Source organism: Lemur catta, chromosome 6 (genome assembly GCF_020740605.2).
Source record: "Lemur catta isolate mLemCat1 chromosome 6, mLemCat1.pri, whole genome shotgun sequence".
Taxonomy (NCBI): domain Eukaryota; kingdom Metazoa; phylum Chordata; class Mammalia; order Primates; family Lemuridae; genus Lemur; species Lemur catta.
The window spans coordinates 92,041,020-92,062,215 of NC_059133.1; the positions used below are offsets into that span (position 1 = coordinate 92,041,020).

A 21,196-nucleotide genomic window follows, 5' to 3' on the forward strand; every position below is an offset into this window, starting at 1 on the left:
ATGCCTGGCTAATTTTTTGTATATATGTTAGTTGTTTCGCTAATTTCTTTCTATTTTTAGTAGAGACGGGGTCTCGCTCTTGCTCAGGCTGGTCTCGAACTCCTGAGCTCAAACAATCCACTGGCCTCGGCCTTCCAGAGTGCTAGGATTACAGGCGTGAGCCGCCGCGCCTGGCCCCTAGTCTTTTTAAGGATCTAAACTGAGACTCTCCAAAGATTCTCCAATTACATGTAAGGGGCTCAAACAAATCATCACAGAAACATTCCTCTCTCAGTCATGGTAATAGTAGGTATTTGATAAATTGAAGCTGTTTTTAAGTGTCAGTTGCATATGTTACCTCATTTAAAATTCATAATAATATTTTAAATTTGGTATTATCATCCTGATTTACCCCAAGAATCTATAAGTAATTCGCTCAAGGACCCACAGTTTGGGGCAGAACTAGTTGTCTGACTGTATTCCTACAGAGTGAGAGAAAGGTATGTCCCCTGGAGGTTAAAAAAGAAGTATCGAGGATAACCAGAGTTTCTCCATCTTCCACCCACCACCCTTTACTCCTAGAAATGAGCCTGCTCTTGCTCCCTTCTTAAGCAGCTTATCATAAATAGGAAGCATGGCTTGGGTGCAAGAAATTTGGAGGCTGACGATAAGTGGCTGTTCAAGGGTTGTAGGAAAAAGGGAGACATCCTCCCTCACTGGTTCAGTGAAGATACTATTCTTAGGCTCTAGAGAGAAGATCCTTACAGGTGAAGGGAAAAGGAGGATGGCAGGCAGGGAGGCTGGGGGAGGGAAGGAAAGCTCTTGCTATTAATCAGTGTTCTCTGTGCTGACAAGAAACATCAAAGGGAAAAAGAGGGGAGTGTCCCTCAGAAATAATGGCTTTGGAGAGCTGATTACTTTTCTATTTATTTAGACCAAGGGTCTGCAAACTATGGCACTGGATCCAAATCCAGCCCAACGCCTGTTTTTTTAACAACTCATAAACTAAGAATGGTTTTTACATTTTTAAATGGTTGGGGGGAATAATCAAAATAAGATATTGTCAATACCTGCTTTTGCAGTATAATGGCAGACTGGGTAGTTATGGCAGAGACTGTATGGCCCCCAAGGCCTAAAACATTTGCTATTTGACCCTTTACAGTAAAGTTCGACAACTCCTGAGTGAGACAGTAGATGAACCAAATGAAACAGCATCATAAAGTTGTGGGATCAAAGGGCCATACTAGCCCCAAGTTAGGGGAAAGAAAGCGATGGGGAGTAGAGGTGAAGAGAGAAAGAATGAAATACATCTGGGTGGGATACACACATCTTGAGTAATAAAAATCTCTTGAGGACTTCTTGTTAGGGGATGTAAAAAAGTGGGTTTACCAAGACGGAGATGTAAAAAGTCTGAGATTAGAAAATAGCAGTTTTTTCCCCCCAATTTCTCTCACTCCATGTAATTAGGGAATGAAAGAAAAACTTACCAATGGTGAGAGTGTCTTCTACCATCGGTTCTATAAACTGGCTTCCCTAGGTTTTCTGAGGGCTGATAGAGTTACCTGGTTATCCTTTACTTATCTAGAAACAGTATAAATATTATATCTAAATCCCTCCTGGCCACTTTGAACAGAGTGCCGCCCTCCATTTTATTAGGGAGAGGAAACTTCAGCACTGGATTAGAGAAATGGCAAATGAAAGATGGGCTGATGGCTAATTGTCAAGTCCATTCTTTCTTTAGCTCCATGGTCATTTTCTGTGACCCGCAAAATATGGCAAACAGACTACATTTTATTTACTTATTTATTTTTAATTTTTAGAGATGAGGTCTATATATGATGTTAGGTAAAGGTCCAACTTAATTCTTTTGCATATGGGTAATCCAGTTGTCCAAGCAACATGTGTTGAAAAGACTGTTCTTTCCCTATTGAGTTCTTTTGGTGCTCTTATAAAAAATCAACTGAGGAGGATCGTTTTGAGTCTCGGAGTTTGAGAACAGCCTGGGCCACAGAGCCAGATCCTGTCTCAAACAAAACAAAACACAATTGACTATACATGTTTATTTTTGTCTTTTTTAATTTGTTTTTCAATTTAAAAAAAATTTTTTTAGAGACAGGGTCTCCTATGTAGCCTCCAGAGTAGCTGGGATTACAGGAGTGTGCACCTCGCCCACCCAAACTGCGTTTTATATAAATACCAAAGACGGTACAGGCAGGAGGTCTATAAGGATAGCTGAAGCGTACAGTAATACACTGATAGACTGTTGCCAGGATTTCCCCATTTTCTAACAGATAATATTCCTTTTTCAGGTTGGAAAATGGAAGTCTCCAAAGTTGGGGATGGAAAGTGGAGCCCCCAAATTGCCACCACCATCCCCCATCTACCTAATGAAGTGATGGGTGAAGAAAGGCGATGCGGAGAACAGCGCAGTTATGAGGACCTTAGTGGGATTAGCCCCCGAATAAATCATTATCAACACAACACATTATTGAATATGTTATTAATTTGTTTATTCTACACTTACTGATTATTATCACACTTAGATCCTGAATCATATTGCTAAATACACCATGGGAATTTATAATTAAAAAAAACTCTATACAATTTTTAAAAGACCTGCATAATTTTATAATATAAATGTTTTAATCCATTTGTTCACAAATTCAGATTTTAGTGTGACACAATAGCTGTGTTTAAAGCAGAACATGCTTGAATTTTCTAATGATCGACCTACAATATGTGACACATTAAGTCATATGCTGAACGTGTCTAACGAAAGTCCTTAAAAAGTTTAAACTTTTTAGTCATGAAGGAGCGGTACCAAGTGCGTAACTAAAATAAAATACACAAATAGAATGTCATGGTACACATATCAGCTTGTTTTAAAACCTTATTTCTTACACAGTACAAAAATGGGAAGAACGATAAACTCCAACAGAGGAATTTATTTACATCTCAATGAGGCAGGTAAAGCGGGGCCCTAGATTTCCCAGTCCCCGGGTTTGCACCGGTTCTCCTCCCGGGCACCTCTTCTACGAAGGAGACACCGTGCAAAACCAGCTCCCCATCTGTCTGCAACTTGCTTTCTCTCCATTTCCCCATACAATTCTCTTCTTGGACACTTTCAATACTTCTACTGCTCTTCCATTCCCAGTCTTGCCGTATCTTTCTCAGTGTTTTGGTTAGTTCAAAATAGTCCTCTTTTTCCTGTCTTTTCTCGTTTCCAGCCCCCGACCACCCTTGCCCGAGCAGCGCGCGCTCTCCCTTTCTCCAGTCTTTCTCTGCTAAGCCCTTCCTACGCATTTGCACTTCCATTCTTTTCACTTTTATCGCTCCCCCCTGAGGCACAGACCGAGAGCAGATACCGCAGAAAAAGCACGCGCGCCGGGGTCTGCGGGTCGGGTCCGGGCGGGGCGGGGCGGGGCGGGGCAGCCGCGGGCCGGGCCCCTCCCCAGGGAACCCGGGGCGGCGGCTGGCGCCGGGCCACACGGCACGTCCCAGCGACGGGAAGCCGCCGCCCACGTCCCGGCCGCACCCCCGCGCCCCTTGCCGCGCGAGATGGGGGGCGGGGACGCGGGGGCGCCCTCCCGATTGGCCAGACCAAGTAGCAATTTTTCAGGAATCCTCCGCTACTCTAGGGAGCAGCGAAAGGTTATTTGAGGGTTTTGCCTTGGGCAGATGTTTTGTTCTAGGCAACTAATCCTCAGACATCGTTTTTAGCACCACCCAGCCATACCAGCCTCCGTCCCCTGCTCCTCTTTCTCACCCACATTGCCTTTTTAGCCACAGGTCTTTTCCCCCTTTTTGCTTTTCTTTTCTTTTCCATGTACACTCCATATTTCACATTCCACAAAGCTTCATGTCTTTATAAACGCTTTCCCTTCGTAATGCCCCTGCTGCACTTTGATGCTTTTTTTTAAGTTAGTTTTATTTATGTATAAAATGTATACAGTAAAATTCACACATTTTCGATGTACAAGTCGATGACTTTTGACGGACACACACACACCCGTGTGACCACCACCCCAGTCAGCATATAGATTTGCATCTGCTCAGAAAATTTCCTCAGCACCCTGATTCTTGCTGCAGTTACTATGTCATTTTTCAGTCTTTTTTTTTTTTTTTTTTTTTTTGGAGACAGAGTCTCCCTCTGTTGCCCAGGCTAGAGTGCCTTGGTGTCAGCCTAGCTCATAGCAACCTCAAACTCCTGGGCTCAAGCAATCCTACTGCCTCAGCCTCCTGAGTAGCTGGGACTACAGGCATGTGCCACCATGCCTGGCGAATTTTTTTCTCTATGTATTTTTAGCTGTCCAGATCATTTCTTTCTATTTTTAGTAGAGACGGGTCTCGCTCTTGCTCAGGCTAGTCTCGAACTCCTGACTTTGAGCGATCCACCCGCCTCGGCCTCCCAGAGTGCTAGGATTACAGGCGTGAGCCACCGCGCCTGGCCTCAGTCATACTTTTATAGGGTTTTTTCCCTCATGCATTCACTATTTTCATATATTGGCGAATATTTGCTAAATACCTTGTATGAACCAAACACTGTGGATACAGAAATAAATAAGAAACTAGAGTGACTCAGTTTAAAAGGTAAGGCACATATAACTAGATGCGTACTTTTGCTCTCCCTCCACCTACAGTTTTTTTTTTTTTTTAATATTTAAAAAAATTTCCCCCTTCCCTTCGCTGGTGTTTAGCCACCTACAGATTGCTGATAATCCCTACACCTCACCTTTTTAGACCCTCAAACAACTTGGTCAGCTGACTAATCCTTCCTGAATAATAAATGTTTTCTTTTTTACTTCTTCCTGGGGAAGGCTGAAGGCAAATGAAACACATTAGACTCAGAATAGCTACTGGGTAAAAAGTGGGTGGGAAAGTAGAGAGAATTTCCTGGAGGCCTGGGAAGGGCATGCCCTAATGAGAGTGGGAAAGACACAGGCACTGTTTCCAAAACAAGTGGATAAAAGTCTGAGCATGCAGCAGCTGTAAAGGCTACTGGAAGACTCCTTGGGCAGCAGACAGCATGTGAACCCAGGGAATAGACTCATAAAAGAAAATGTCAGCATAGAGCATTTGGTTTAATGAGAAACATTAGAAAACATGGGAAAGTTGGCTACTGAGGAGAGTTGAAGAAAATTTGAAGACTCCCTCCTCCCCAACGGGTGGGTTGTGTGGGGGGGGCATAGTGAAAAATCAAGCTAAGTAGGAGGTGTGAAGACACAAAGATGAAAAGTAAGAAAAGGAAGGAACAACCAAAAAAACACAATAAAACCCAAACCAGATTTTTTGCAATGTTGATGTAAACCTGGCCCTCTTCCTGAACCAGTGACACAGGGTTTCCACTTCCCTTTACTGCCATGTTGCTCAAGTCTAGAAACCGAGATATCTGATCATCTACTCTGAATGAGAGAATAACCTCTAGATTCACTTCATCAGAAGTTCAAATTAGTACAGGGGGAGGAATGTAAAAAAAAGAAGAAAAAGAAGTTCAAATTAGAAAACTGAACCTCTTTAATAGTGCTGGGGTTAGGCTAGTAGAATTGAAATTATTTCAAGAAAAAGAATTTGTCTTCTAATGGTGTTAGAATTGAGTGAGTTTTTTTTTCTTTTATTTATGTCTTTTACTTTTCTTTTTTACTGAAGTATACATACAATAAAGCAAGTAAAAATGCACTAAAGTTTACAGATGGGTAAACATTTACATCTATTTTCATTTTTATAACCATTACCCAGATCAAGATCTAGATTGTTGAACACTTCTAGCTTCCCAGATCAGCTCCTGTACTAGCTCCAGTCTATATCCTCCCTCCCCAGAGGAAACCACTATACTGACTTCTATCATCATTAGTGAATTCTGTCATTCTTTACATGGAATCATATAGTATGTACTCTTTTGTGCTAAGGTTTTTTTCACGTAGCATAGTGTCTGTGATTATTACGTGGTGTGTATCAGTAGTTCATTACTTGTTATTGCTGAATAGTATTCCACTTATGGATATGCCAAATTTTATTTATGCATTTTTCTGATATATACATTATTTCCAGTTTTGAGCTACTATACACATTCTTGTCAATTGTCAAGTGTATGAATTCTTTTCTCTTGGGTATATACTTAGGAATGGTATTGCTGGGTTGCTGTTTTGGACAATAAACAGTAAATTCTAAATAAAAACAAATCTTTGTCTTAATACATTTATGGTATTTTTTTTTTTTTTTTTTTTTTTTTGAGACAGAGTCTCACGCTGTTGACCAGGCTAGAGTGAGTGCTGTGGCGTCAGCCTAGCTCACAGCAACCTCAAACTCCTGGGCTTAAGCGATCCTACCGCCTCAGCCTCCTGAGTAGCTAGGATTACAGGCATGTGCCACCATGTCCAGCTAATTTTTTCTATACATATTTTTAGCTGTCCATATAATTTCTTTCTATCTTTAGTAGAGACGGGGTCTCGCTCTTGCTCAGGCTGGTCTTGAACCCTGACCTCGAGCGATCCACCCGCCTCGGCCTCCCAGAGCTAGGATTACAGGCGTGAGCCACCGCGCCCGGCCCATTTATGGTATTTTAATAAAGATCTTTTATATAAATTATTTCAGTTGATCTTCAAAACATTTTTGTGAAGTAAGTAGACTAGGTAATACTATCTCCTATATTTTACAAGTATAGTATAGTATATACAGCATAGTATATACAAATATAAAATACTATATTTTACAAGTAAAGAAACTGAAACTCAGAATTTAATTGCCTAATATAAAGTCATAATATTAATAAATTGTAAATTAGGGCTATTATAGAACCCACATTTCCTGATACCTGGGCAAGTTCATTTTTCCTTATATTCCTTCTACTTCACTGACCTCCTGTGAATGGAGAGGTTCCCCAACCATCCCATTTGCCCAGGACTGCCTCAGTTCTAGCACTGAAAGGCCCTGGGCATCAAGAGTTCAAGACCAGCCTGAGTAAGAGTAAGACTCCTCCGCCTCTACTAAAAATAGTAAAAATTACCTGGGTGTGGTGGTGCATGCCTGTAGTCCCACCTACTCAGGAGGCTGAGGCAAGAGGATCCCTTGAACCCACGAGTTTAAGGTTGCTATGAGCTAGGCTGATGCCACAGTACTCTAGCCTGGGCAACACAGTGACCTGATTCACCTCATTTATGCTCCTCCATTCCCAAAGGAAAAGATATTTTAAATCAAGGAACACTGCAATATCCACACATTTATGTATTACGTATGTCAACTGTAATCCTTGACTCTAGAGATTTATATAAACTAGTGCCACTCAAACTGTGGTCCATGGACCAGCAACATCAACATCTCCTGGGATCCTGTTAAAAATGCAGTTGAAAGCCTCTCCTATCCACCCCCCCCCCCTACAGAATTAGAATCACTGAGTGTGGAGTTTAGGAATTTGTGTCTAACAAGCCCTCCAGGTTGAGGTCAAAGGAAACAGTGGGGAAAGGGAGCTAAAATTTGAAGACAACCAATCTGGCCAATTTCCTTTACAGATATATGGATGCTCATATGGTTTTAAAGATCCCTGGGCAGAATGATTCTACCTCACTGATTAACCTTTCCCTATATGAAACAAATCCCATTGTTGGTTAAAAAACAAACAAACAAAAAAATTTTATAACTTATTAAATCTCTTTTCTAACATTCTAGTCCTAAATGAAAGTTTGACAATATCATTTCCTTGTTGGTTTGGTGTTTTTTTGGTCCTTTTTTAGGGCCATTCCAAGTATATATTATGTACCACTTAAATTATGATATCCAGAACTAATCATAGTGAAAAAACTATAGTATATCAAAAGAAATACCTTGTGGTTACAATGTGAATATTCATAAATCTTAAAAGAAAATCACTTTTCAAGGTATATCAGAAACCATACATGTGGCTGGTCGGAGTGCAGTGGTGTTTAAAACCAACCAGTTACAGATTTCTTTGTTCCTACTCCACTCTCACTGCTTCACTTGACTAGCCTTAAAAAAAAAAGAAAGAAAGAAAGGAAGAAAAAGAAAGAAAGAAAAAGAAAGAAAGAAAGAAAAAGAAAGAAAGAAAGAAACTATACATGTATAAGAATTAGGAAACCTAGAAACAGAAAGAAAGAATAGTTAATCTGGATTACAGGGAAGGGGAAAATAGATGACAGAGTAACATACGGCAGAAAGAATTTGCTGAATGAGTTTTGCCAGCAGGGACTGGATTTAGACCCCCAGTTGTGTTCCCTTGGGGTTTTGTATAACTTGGCTGGCATCGATCTACATGGTTTCTTTGAACTCTATTCCAGGACTCAATTCAAAAGGTTACCCTCCTACTTCAATCTGGTTTCTCTTTGCCCATCTAAGTCTAGCTGTCTCTTTTCCTTCCCCTCATTCTTCCCCAGGGAGAGTTTGCTATGGGGAAGGCATCATCACGGATGATGGTAGAGAGAAGCAGTGACAGAAACAGAATGGGAAAGAGTGCAGAAAGAAAAATAAAAGACTAAGGCAAAAAGAATAGGCACAGGCATAGATAAGAATTGAGATAGTCAAAAGAGGGACTACACATCACTTTTACATGGAATCATACCGTATGTACTCTTTTGTGCTAAGGTTTTTTTCACGTACCATGGTGTCTGTGATTATTATGTGGTGTGTATCAGTAGCTCATTCCTTGTTGTTTACACAGGTGATAAAATGCTATAAACAAATTTACTTACAGAAATGGATAGAGGCATTGCCCACAGTTAAGAGGAACAGAGTAGAGGAACCAAGGCAACAGACACAAGCAAATCTAACAACTTGAAATATATGTGGAGGCACAGAAGGAGATAGACACTGTCAGATGATGAACCAGGTCACACAGGATTCTGCAGAAAGCAGCTGCAGATTTTGGCTAAGAGAGACAGTTCCAAGGAAGTGTTTATTTATCCTCTTCTGTCTCCCTGAATCATTTCTATTTCCAAGGAAGGGAGGTCACAAAGAGGGTACCTTCACTTCTATACTTTTTCTACTTCCTTTTCTTGCCTGTGGTCTTTTGATGTGCACGGAAAGGAACCTCCCCATGATAACCAAAGGGTAAGAATATTTCCCTTAGACATAACCTTTGTGTCTTGACCATTCTCCTTCTATCTCTTTGGTATTTGTATATCAAAATGTTCACAATTCCCTTTCTTGTTCTTTTTTTCTTTTTCAATTTTCCATAGGTTGTAAGCCACCAACTTAAAGCTCCTTATGTCTATTCCATTCTTTTTTGCAGTCTCTTCTGTAACCTAAAGTCATCCTTGTCCCCTCATCCTGTCTATAGCCAGTTTTGCCTCTTTCAATTCCATTCTCTATTTTTACCCATTAGTTGAGTTCTTATGTGGAGCTCTGAATCTTTGGACAAGGTAACAGCTTAATAAAAACAGCAAGAAACAATAGTTTTCCAAATCCAGGAAGATTTGAATAAGTTTTTTTCTTTTTTATAAAGGCAATGTTGAAAAAAATTAAAATATACATATACACATGTATATCAAAGCTTACAAAATGCGCAGCATTCTGCTGAATGACACAGTTTGTTTGTTTTTTAGCCAACAATGGGATTTGTTTCATATAGGGAAAGGTTAATCACAAACCCAAAGTCCCTGCCCTCAAGTTATGATCTGGCCGTGGAGGGGAGAAGATAAGAAAGTGCTGAAGAATGCCACAGTGAGGAGATTTTATGCATGTGAGACCAATCCAGAAATGCTGCTTGAAGTTGGTATTTGGAATGGATCTTGAAAGATGAGTAGGTTAAGAGATAAGAGATAGAAATCAGAGAGGGGCATTTCAGTAAGGTGGAATGACCTGGGCAAACATATGGTGGTAAGAAGTTTGTAGGAAAGGTTGGGGAATCGTGCTTAGTGCAGTTTAGCTGAGGAGTAAGGCACTTACAGGAGTCTAGTGAGAGATAACCACATTGAGAAAACAAGTTCGGGCTATGCTGCAGCAGTCTTTGAATACCAGTGGTACTAATTTGAATGTAAGCCCTCAGGTGAGGAATGAAGTAAAATCTTATTGCATTTTTTCTTTTTCACAGCACCCACATACTACTTGTACTCCAGATATGTCAAATGTGTCACCTTTATCTTAGATGCTTTGCCTCAATTAAAATGTTTTCTCCTGGTCTGTGCTTCTTCAAATTTCACCTTTCCATTGCTTCTCTCAACCCCAACCCTGAACTGCAATTTGGTTGCTTCAGAAGGCCTTCTGGGTAGAAGGCAACTTGGTACAATGAAGGAAAGTGTTTTCTGCAAACAATCTTCTCTCACTTCTAGTTTTAGAACAAAGACAAGGTTGAAAGTTCTTATAGAAAACCCAGGTATCAGCACAGACCGTGGTACCGATTTGTTATGCTACAGACTGTGCTAAATTTTTGTTAAGTCATTAAAACTGTGTCTCAGTTCACTAATTCTAAAAGGTGGTCTTACAGGTGAAGGAGAAGGACTCTATTTTATTCTCTGCAATTTCAAGGGTCCTACAAACACACTGCCCATACAAATATGTGGAGATTCATGCATGTAAAGCAATCATTACCCCTGAAAGAAAGGTGAAAAATTAAATAAATATTTCAGGTCTTAATCAGGAATTCACTTATCATTCCTCTTTCAAATACATACCTGAAATTTCCACATTTTTGGAACCTTTCCCTGGTTCATGTATGTGTTTTGCACATATAGACATAGTCAATAAATATTTGAAAGACCGATGGAATGAATCTCTAGCGTAAACATAAAGGTATTGGGGAAGAGATTATTTTTGCCATTAGATCCTGAGTGGTCACATAGTTGGAGTTTAAAAAATTAGAAGCATTTGAAAAGAGCTATCTAGTTGTTTCTGGGTATGGCTAAGGAAAAACTTTATTTCTCCTCTTTCATCTTTAAATCTCCACCAGACCTTGCTCCTTTCAGGTAGCCTGAGAATGAAGCTATTTACTTCTGTCTCATTAGTTCCTCTTTCCTCTTGACAGCTGTAGTCAATAGAAAGAAATACAACAGCCCCAGGAAAAGACTCCCATGTTCCCACCAAGGAGGACGTGCAGTGAACAGCATTATTCTCTGTCCCCCACACCTCTACCTCCAGGTGCACCACTGACAGGATAGTGACTTCTGCCCCCACCTCTCTCACCAATAACTAGTCAATATTATTAGCACAGCCACATGCCAAAATAGCTGCATGCCTCACCAGGGCTCCTGAAAGATAAGGGGAACAGACCTTCTAGTTTAAGTTGCATTGTATTTACCTAGTTTTAAGAGATGACAGAAGAAAGCAGGATTATTTACCTTTTCAAGAAAAATGGCCTTACAACCAGAATAAATGAATAAAATATGGGGAAGAGAAACTAAAGGCCAGAAAGGGCAATGAGATATGTGAGAGTATAATTTTGCTTTAAATAATAGCATGTGAAAATAATGTCCAAAAATCATGGAGATTTGGAGAGGTGACAGAAAAATGAAAACTTTTTTTAAGTGGAAAAAAAGTAGTGCTTCATTATTTTTCTAGTAAATTATAGAGGGATTATTAACAGATGATTGGTATACAATAAAAGGAGAGAGCAGTGATTAGCTGGAAGGGGAATTAATTAAGTTTATATCGTGTCAAACTTTTCCCAAAAAGGTTCATAAAATCAGGGAAATACCACAGTCCAGGGTTTCTAAATCTAGGTATTACTGACATTTTGGGCCTGGTAATTCTTTGTAATGAGGACTTGTCTCATGCAGGCAGAATGTTCAGCAGCATCCTTGGTCTCTACCCACTAGATGCCAGTACTCCGTTTGCCACAGTCATGACAACAAAAATATCTCCAGAAATTGCCAAGTGTCCCTGGGAGCAAAATCACCCCCAGCTGAGAACCACTGCCTTAGACGCTGTGCACCTTGATTTCGGCAAGGCATCTCAGAAAATCTCTAAAGGGATCCCTGTGTAAAAGGCTGAAATACCTCACCCATCTGCAACTCAACTATTTGGAAAACTCATTTTAAAAAGGTTCTCCCTAGAGTACAAAGTTCTACTCATAGGAGAGTTCCTTTGGCTCCTCTCAGGAAGCACACACTCTCTCTCTTTTTAAGTTATGACAAAATATCCCAAACGTACAAAGCAAAATGTTAACATCTGATACAGAGCTTATTTTTTTTCCTTAAATTTTTTTCTTTTTGCTGTCCTCTATAGGTCAGGAGGTTATTTGATTTCCACATACAACAGATTAGAAGAAAATTAGAAGAGATACTGTATGTCACAGGTAGGGACACTGGCACACTAATAATGACAAGAAAGAAAACAGATAAATTATAAAAATGTAACAGAGGGAATTGCCTGAAAAGGGGTAAAATGTTTTATGAGTTGTCTCTTTAAAACCCCCATTCTTTTTTGAAATTAAAATCTGCATTCTTGCCTGAGGCCAGTGATCAGAGGGACAGGGAAGTGTCCTTTGTTCTTTGTGCCACAGGAGACAGCTCAAGGGAATTGTCCAGGCAGAGGTCATGAGATTGTCTTCAACAGGGATGCTATAGTTAAAGAGAAATAGCCTGGAGCTGAAAACTCCCTTTAAAAGCTATGTATTTCTGATGGGCCCGGTGGCTCACACCTGTAATCCCAGCACTCTGAGAGGGCGAGGCAGAGGAGGATCACTAGAGGTCAGGAGTTCAAGACCAACCTGAGCAAGAGCGAGACCCCCGTCTCTACCTAAAAATAGAAAGAAATTAATCGGACAATTAAAAACATATAGAAAAAATTAGCCGGGCATGGTGGTACATGCCTGTAGTCCCAGCTACTCGGGAGGCTGAGACAGAGGGATTGCTTGAACCCAAGAGTTTGAGGTTGCTGTGAGCTGGGCTGACGTGATGGCACTCTAGCCCGGGCAACAGAGTGAGACTCTGTCTCAAAAAAAAAAAAAAAAAAAAAAATCATCTCAATGTAATGGAAAGAACTTTCTGGTAATTAGAGCTATCCAAAATATAATGAGCTGCATTGTAAGTTACTAAGTTTCTCACTGCTGGCTTTTCCCCTGATTTCCATAGATATCTATAGCCTGTTTGATATCTCCACTTGAGTGGCCAAAAAGCCTCTCAAATTAACCATAGCCCAAGGAGAAGTCCTGATTTCTCTTCCAAACCCCCAAATCTTTTCCTTCCTCGGTCTTCTTCATCTCAGTAAAAGTTATCACTATTTACCCTATTGCAAAAGCCAAAAAGCTAGGAGTTATTCAGGACTTTTCTCTTTCCCACACCTTCTGCATCTAATCCATCAGCAAAAACTGTCAGTACACCCAGATTCCTTCCACTCTTGCACCTCTGCTGCACCGCCCTTGCCAAAACCATTATAGTCTGACACTTGATCTAGTGCAGTAGTCTCCTAATCAATCTTACTGGTTCCACTTTTATTCTTTTACAACTCATTCTTCACACAGCTATCAAAATAGTATCTGGCCCCTACCTCTCCTTCTAGTCTCTGTCTATCGCTCTCTCCCTGATCCAATAAGCTCCAGCCATCCAGGATTTTTTTCTGTCCCTTTATTATATCAAGTTCATGTCTGCCTTAGGGTCTGCCTGGAGATGTTTTCACAAGATCTTCAAATGTCTGGTTCCTTCTTGTCATTCAAGCCTGAGCTCAAGTCACTTACTCAGAGAGGCCTCCTTGCCCAGCCTACCTAATGTTGCTGCTCTAGCCACTCACCATCGATCACATGACCTGGTTTTAACTTTTTTCATAGCTCTCATCACTATCAGAAATTATTTCTTTGGTTATTGTCAACAGGGACCTTGTCTGTCAACATTATTTGTCCCATAATACTTAATGTCTAGAAGGAGCCTGACACATACTAGGTGATCAATTACTATCTGTTGATTAAATGAATAACCAAATATTAATATAGATAAAGTAGATAAGTACTCCTACACTGGGTGGGAAATTGGACTAGATGACTATAGATTGCTGAGCATTATTGATAACTCAATGAGATTAGTGACTATTAATCCTTAATGGCACCAATCCTCTGCTCAGTTGTATGATTTTTTTTTCCAGCATCTTAGGTGTAGTATCAAAGAAGGTTAAACCAATCCTGGGGATTTTTCAGGTGAGTGAAAGAGAAGGACTATAGGAAAAGAGACTGTAGGACAAGAGTTGGCAAACTTTTTCTGTAAAAGGCCAGATATAAATATTTCAGTCTTTGTGGGCCATACCGTTTCTGTTGCAACTACTCAACTTTGCCATAATAGAGCAAAAGTAGTCACAGACAATAAGTAAATAAATGACTGTGGTTGTGTTCTGACAAAACCTTATTTGCAAAAACTAGTAATGGTCTGTGAATCAGTTTGCCAACCCTGGATTTTGGATATTGGAAAAACAATGACTAAAGTGATAGACAACAGAATCTAAGCATATTGAGAAGAAAGTAAAAAGAGATGGGGCTATAAATACAGAAGTCATCTTTTGCTGTGTATAGCAAACTACTCAAAACTCAGTGACTTAAAACATTTTTTATGTTATTCACCATTTTGTGGTTCAGAAATTTGTGAAGGTCTCAGCTGAATGGCTCTACTCTGCTCCACATGGCATTCGCTGGGGTGACCTTCCTGGAGCTGGAGGATCAATGCCCAAGGGAGCCCATTCACACGACTGGCAGAATGCCTTTGTGTCACAGTCCAGCTTGGCTCACTGGCAGCCTTATCATATCCACCTCTAATTCTCCACACCTATGCTACTTGCTAGAAACTACTGCAGAGGGTGGAGGGGAGTTGTTCCTCCCACATGGGCCTCTCCATCGAGCTATTCAGGCTTTCTCATGGCATTGCAACTGGGTTCTAAAAGTGTTTCAAAAGGCTGGAGCGGAAGCTACAAGGCTTCCTATAATCTATGAAGACCTAAGTCTTGGAAGTACCATAATGCCCATTCTACCACATTATATTAATCGAGAAAGTCACTAAGGCCGGTGTTACTCAAGGGGAGGAGGGGCTACACTTCACCTCCCAATAGTTGAAGAAGCAAAGATTTTGTCATCTTTAATATTCCACAGAAGCCAACTGGATTGAAGGTTTGAATCCAGTGGATGAAGAGTCAATTTTAAAACCTATGCCATATTGTAAGGAAGATGAGGCAGGGGAAAAACATAGGCCATGGAGAGTTTATTATGGAGTTTCAAAACAGGGGCATTACGGGCTGGGCGCGGTGGCTCATGCCTGTAATCCTAGCACTCTGGGAGGCTGAGGTGGGTGGATCGTTTGAGCTCAGGAGTTTGAGACCAGCCTGAGCAAGAGCGAGACCCCATCTCTACTAAAACTAGAAAGAAATTATATGGACAACTAAAAATATATATAGAAAAAATTAGCCGGGCATCGTGGCGTATGCCTGTAGTCCCAGCTACTCAGGAGGCCGAGGCAGGAGGATTGCTTGAGCCAGGAGTTTGAGGTTGCTGTGAGCTAGGCTGACGCCACAGCACTCTAGCCTGGGCAACAGAGCGAGACTCTGTCTTAAAAAACAAAACAAAACAGGGGCATTTCAAGAGGTGGCTATTCTGGTTCTGCTCTTTTCATCTGTTTCTCAGGGCCCCAGTGGGAGAGAAGGTATCATAACTGTGTGTTCTGCATTAGAATGAACAATCATCCTAATTGATTAATACCACTAAATTTTTCTGTAGTTAATAATTTTAGAGCAAAATCTACAGTTCAACTCACTCAACAAGCAACTATCTTTGGAGGGTTAAATGCAGGAACTATGACATCTCTCTAAAGCAGCACTACTCAATATGTTAGGGTATGGAGAAAATACTGCACTCAGAGAGACAAATCTTTGCAAGCTCCAACCCCATCCCTATTCCCCCCTTGCCCAGATGACCAGACCCTATGCTTTTACACAAAATGGATTTTGTTAATTTCCATTCCTTACTCTTTCCTGACCTTTAATTCATTCAGCCTATAGTCCTGTATGTTTTAGAAGTTTCTGTCCTCCCCTCCATAGCTTATTATCCCATCTATGGTCCAGGACACTGTTCTATCCATTATTCCCATTTCTGCCTTAAATCTCCCACTTTCTGCTGGTCCTTTTCCTGCTGTTGATGGGACTCTAAAGTATCCCCATCCTGAAGTCCCCTCAGTCTTCTTATATTTCTGCTTCCCATAAAGTCTCCGTCCTTCTCTCTCAAATTCCTTCAAAGAGTGAGCTGCACTCACTGTTTCCATTTCTTCCCACCCGCTTCAGCAGCAACATATTTCAGAGTATTTAGTGGTCTGCACAGAAGTTCAGAACTCTATAAGAAAATTATATACCAGTTACTAACAATGTCTTTGGTATAGTTGGAATTCCTATTCATTTTATTGAAACTTCAATTATCCACCTATGAAAGCACCCTTGTGTGAAGTACGGTTTCTTTTTTTTTTTTTTTTTTTTTGAGACAGAGTCTCACTTTGTTGCCCGGGCTAGAGTGAGTGCTGTGGCATCAGCCTAGCTCACAGCAACCTCAGACTCCTGGGCTTAAGCGATCCTACTGCCTCAGCCTCCCGAGTAGCTGGGACTACAGGCATGAGCCACCATGCCTGGCTAATTTTTTTGTATATATATTTTTAGTTGGCCAGATAATTTCTTTCTATTTTTAGTAGAGACGGGGTCTCACTCTTGCTCAGGCTGGTCTCGAACTCCTGACCTCGAGCGATCCACCCGCCTCGGCCTCCCAGAGCTAGGATTACAGGCGTGAGCCACCGCGCCCGGCCTGAAGTACAGTTTCTATGAAGAAAACGGTCATTCCCATAACTGGAGAAAAGAGGTGGGTCCACACAAAAAACCCCAGAACTCTTATATATATGTGTAAGGAAACTGCACCTTGCTCCCTTAGACTTTGAGTTTAGATGTGTCTGAGGACCCTCCCAGGAGGTACAAGATAAAGTTGGCCTCTGATGAATGGAAATGGGCCAGGAGCTTCTCAGGGAGGCAACTCTGTAGTGAACCATCTCACCGAAAGTGACATATCTATTACTCATAACTCTTGTGACATTCCTTTCTTCTTCTTTTTTTATCTCCTAGTCTTTTTTTAATTTTTTTGTTTAATTTTTTTTATATCGTACCTCTTATTATTCTTTACATATTACTCTTCTATGGGTTCATTTGCATGCATCTCCTCGTCTTTAGAAAGTCTTGCTACAACATTCCAGGCTTATCTTAGCTATATTAAGTACCGGAGTACTGAGCTAGAATTAAAGGAAAAGAGAAGCATGCTGTTCTCCTCATCCTCCTTTCCTTAGGCTACCAAGATGGTAGTTATGGTCTTCAGTGATAACTTATGCCTTTTGCTTGAAGGTTCAAGCACTCTTCCCCACATTCAACTGCAACTTTTCTATTGACGTTTCAGTTGCAAAAGACATCTGAAGGAAACTGAAATATTTCACCCTAAAACATACTTCTGTGACGTATTTTGAGATGGCTGTTCAGAGGGCCTGCAGACAGAAGTAGCCCTGCAAAGCTGTCTTCTCTTGGGGAGATTTGCATCTGTAGAGAATCAGCATTGATATAGCCAGGTTTTCTCTGAGGCCTTCCCTTGTCCAGATATAGGAAAGATTAACTCAGAGTCTGACACCTTAAAGAGGTCTAAAAGAAACATTTACCACCTATTCTCTCTGAGGGGCAGCTACCTGTTAAGTTTCATTTATATATCAAGTCCACCTTTGCTAGACAAGCCTCCTCTTCTCTCCCTGCTATTACCTGTCTTGCCACCATAACCTGATTTACCACCATAACCTGTTTTTGGCTATGCTCTGAGCACCTCCTTTCTTTCTGTAACCTCAAGATGGCATATAAGCTTCTGTACCCCATTGAGAGACTAGGGCAATCACTCAGTGATTTTTCTCTGTGCATGTTAATAAATTTGTATGCCAGGCCTATTAATCTGCCTTTTATCAGCTGATATATCAGTGAAACTTCAGAGGGCAAAGCTGAAAATTTCCCTTGGTCCCTGAACATCAATGACCTAATTGCAAAACCAGTGACCTGCTTGGCTATTATCCAATTCAACCTCTCGCTATCATTTACACTGTTAATAAGCCTCTATTCCCAATTCTTAAGGCTTCCACACTATTCTCTAAGTGTTCTTCAACTTAATTCCTAATTCTACTTTTATTTCACTGGTTCTTCTTCCTCAGTGACTCTTAAATCTTGAGTTCCTCTTTGACCAGATGCTCAGTGGTCTCAATCCCTCCCACAGAAGGGCAATCCTAAATCTGTTTTTCACCTTGGGCTTCCTTTTGAATTCCAGACTAAATTTATAATTGCCAGCTATGAATCTCAACATGGATATCCTGTAAGCACCTCATACTCAACATACCCCAAACTGATCTTCGAAAGTTCTGATCTTTCTCCAATTGATTGCCCACTGTGGTTAACGGCATGACTAATTACCTGGAGTTCCTAAACTAAAATTTGGGATTTTTTTTTTTTTGAGACAGAGTCTCACTCTGTTGCCCGGGCTAGAGTGCCATGGCGTCAGCCTAGCTCACAGCAACCTCAAACTCCTGGACTCAAGCAATCCTCCTGCCTCAGCCTCCTGAGTAGCTGGGACTATAGGCATGTGCCACCATGCCGGCTAATTTTTCTCTCTATATATATTTTTAGCTGTCCAAATCATTTCTTTCTATTTTTAGTAGAGATGGGGTCTCGCTCTTGCTCAGGCTGGTGTGATTCTTTTTTTTAATTTCAAAATATTAAGAGAGTACAAATGTTTTTATTACATGGATTCACTGTATAATGCTGAAGTCAAGGCTTTTAGTGTGCTCATCATCAGGACAGTGTTCATTGTACCCAAGAGGTTAGTTTGTATTCCTCACCCCTCAGACCTTTAAATTTAGAAAAGAATCACTAGATTGCCCACTCTTTTTTTTTAATTTTAAAGAAATTTATTCTGAGCCAAATTTGAAGATCATGACACGGAGGCACGCCCAAGAGGCCTTGAGCAAGTGGACTCCTGCCCCTTCTGCTTCTTTTTTTTTTTTTTTAAGACAGAGTCTAGCTCTGTTGCCCGGGCTAAAGTGCAGTGGCATCAGCCCAGCTCACAGCAATCTCAAACTCCTGGGCTTAAACAATTCTTCTGCCTCAGCCTCCCAAGTAGCTGGGACTACAGGCATGTGCCACCATGCCTGGCTAATTTTCTTCCATATATATTTTTAGCTGTCCAAATCATTTCTTTCTATTTTTAGTAGAGATGGGGTCTCACTCTTGCTCAGGCTGGTCTCGAACTCCTGACCTTGATCAATCCTCCTGCCTCGGCCTCCCAGAGTGCTAGGATTATAGGCATGAGCCACCGCACCTGGCCTGCCCACTCTTAAAGTACTAATTTTTATTCCCACTAATCATATATAGAGTGGCTTTTTTTTGTTACGTCCCCACCAAAACTGAATATTGCTCATTCATTTTAATATTTCCAATCTCATAGGTGAATGTGAATATCATTTTCATGTTTTTTTATTAGTGAAATAGAATATATTTACATATGCTCATGTTTTTGTTGTAGTTGATAATATTTGTGAGATTAGCCTCCTCATACAAGATACTCATCATTACTTTAAAAAAGGCAGTGGTAAAAGTATGTTTAGAATTATTATCTCATTCTTATAAATAAATGAATTATGTAGAAACACATACACACATGCACATGTGTGCAGGAAAAATATGGAGAATTATAACAAACTATTAACAGTGGTTAACTCTAGTGAGTAGGAGTATAGAAGCTTTTCACTTATCTGACATATATTTTACTGGCATAACAAAAAATTTTTAAAAAGCATGCTTTGTTTTATAGTAAAAAAAAAAACACTGAATGAAAAATATGCTTAAATACAGATTGGATTATATCACTATTGTGCTCGAAATTCTTCAATGGGTTGCTACCAAAAGAATAAAATTCATAATGATTAATATAGCACTCAGGGCTTTACATAATTTATCTTAATTTCCATTTATTCACTCCTATCTAATCTGGTCACCCCAAACTACCTCTGCACTTTTTCTGGTGATTTCCTCTGCTTGAAATATGTTATTTGCCTTTGCTGCCTGTTGACACACTCTTCAAGGTCCAGCTCAAATGTCCCTCTTACTCTTTCCAACCCTCAGAAACAATTAATCATGCTTTCCTGAGTGTTTATACAATACCTTTTTCTTACAATCTATTAGAGAGGGAAGCATAGGAGACTTCTAGCACTCATAAACTCCTGTGGGGGACAGCGCATAAGATTGTGCAGATAGCTGTTTGCACCCTTCCTTTTGCTTTTCCTGCTGTGACAATGGGTCATCATCTGTGGCATGTGTATCATGCTTTGTAAACCTATATCTTCCTCTTGCCCTATAATCCTATCTTTCTCTCCTCAATAAACCCCATTTTGTGCTTGTCAAAAAAAAAAAAAAAAAGATTGTGCAGATAGTGTCTGATTGTGTGCACACCAGAGTTTATGTGATTGGTGCCCCCCAGAGCTGGGCAGCACACACTTTCGGTCTTCCACGGGGGATGTGGAGGAGAGACACATAATTCGGGCAGGAGGTAGGGGTGTGGTAGTATCTAGGAAGACTTGTTCTTTGAGAGGGTAAGTTGAGAAAGACCTAAAGGCTCAGTAGCAGTTACTCTGACAAAGAGGGAGGGAGATAAGATACAATAGTGTTCTAGGTTGAGGGTACCGTGTGAGCAAGGGCTTGCAGGACAGAGTAGGGTGTATTTGTGATCCTGCAAGAATTTTAGCATGGCTGCAGTGTAGAACACCAAAGGGTGAGAAGAGGCCAGAAGGCGAACAGGGATCACATCACAGTGGCCAAGCATGCCAAGAACACCAAGTCAAGGACTTTGGACTTTATTCTGAGTATTACAGAGAGCTAGTAGGTTAAGCACAGTAATAACATGATCAGATTTGAATTTCAGAAAGATCACTGACTACACTGTAGAAACTAGTTAGGAGGCTATTACACTAAGGGATGATGATGACTTTCCAGTACTCAGGTACTGGCTGTGGGCTCAGAATCTTAGGTATCAAAAGCACTAAACAATATATCGAATGCACACTTCAGTTTTCAGGTAAACTTCCTTGAGAGGCAGATCTCATGAATTCTGGTTTGATTTTGTTTTTCCTCAACACAGATGGGAAATATAAAGCACTGAAATAGTTATGATGAAACAGGAAAAGTTAACACAGTACCTGACCTTGGAGTATCCATTCAATAAACATTTAATGATCAACTACTATATACTGGGCCCTCT

The 21,196-nt window shown here is 40.6% G+C and overlaps 1 long non-coding RNA gene across 1 annotated transcript in view; it reads right to left on the reverse strand.

Moving 5' to 3' along the window:
* Window positions 1–1,860: 1,860 nt before the first annotated feature.
* The window catches only part of LOC123640059, a 37,891-nt gene continuing 18,555 nt past the window's right edge, over window positions 1,861–21,196 (reverse strand). The window contains exon 3 of the long non-coding RNA XR_006735863.1: window positions 1,861–1,999. This is a non-coding gene — a long non-coding RNA (uncharacterized LOC123640059). The remainder of the gene's footprint in view (window positions 2,000–21,196) is intronic.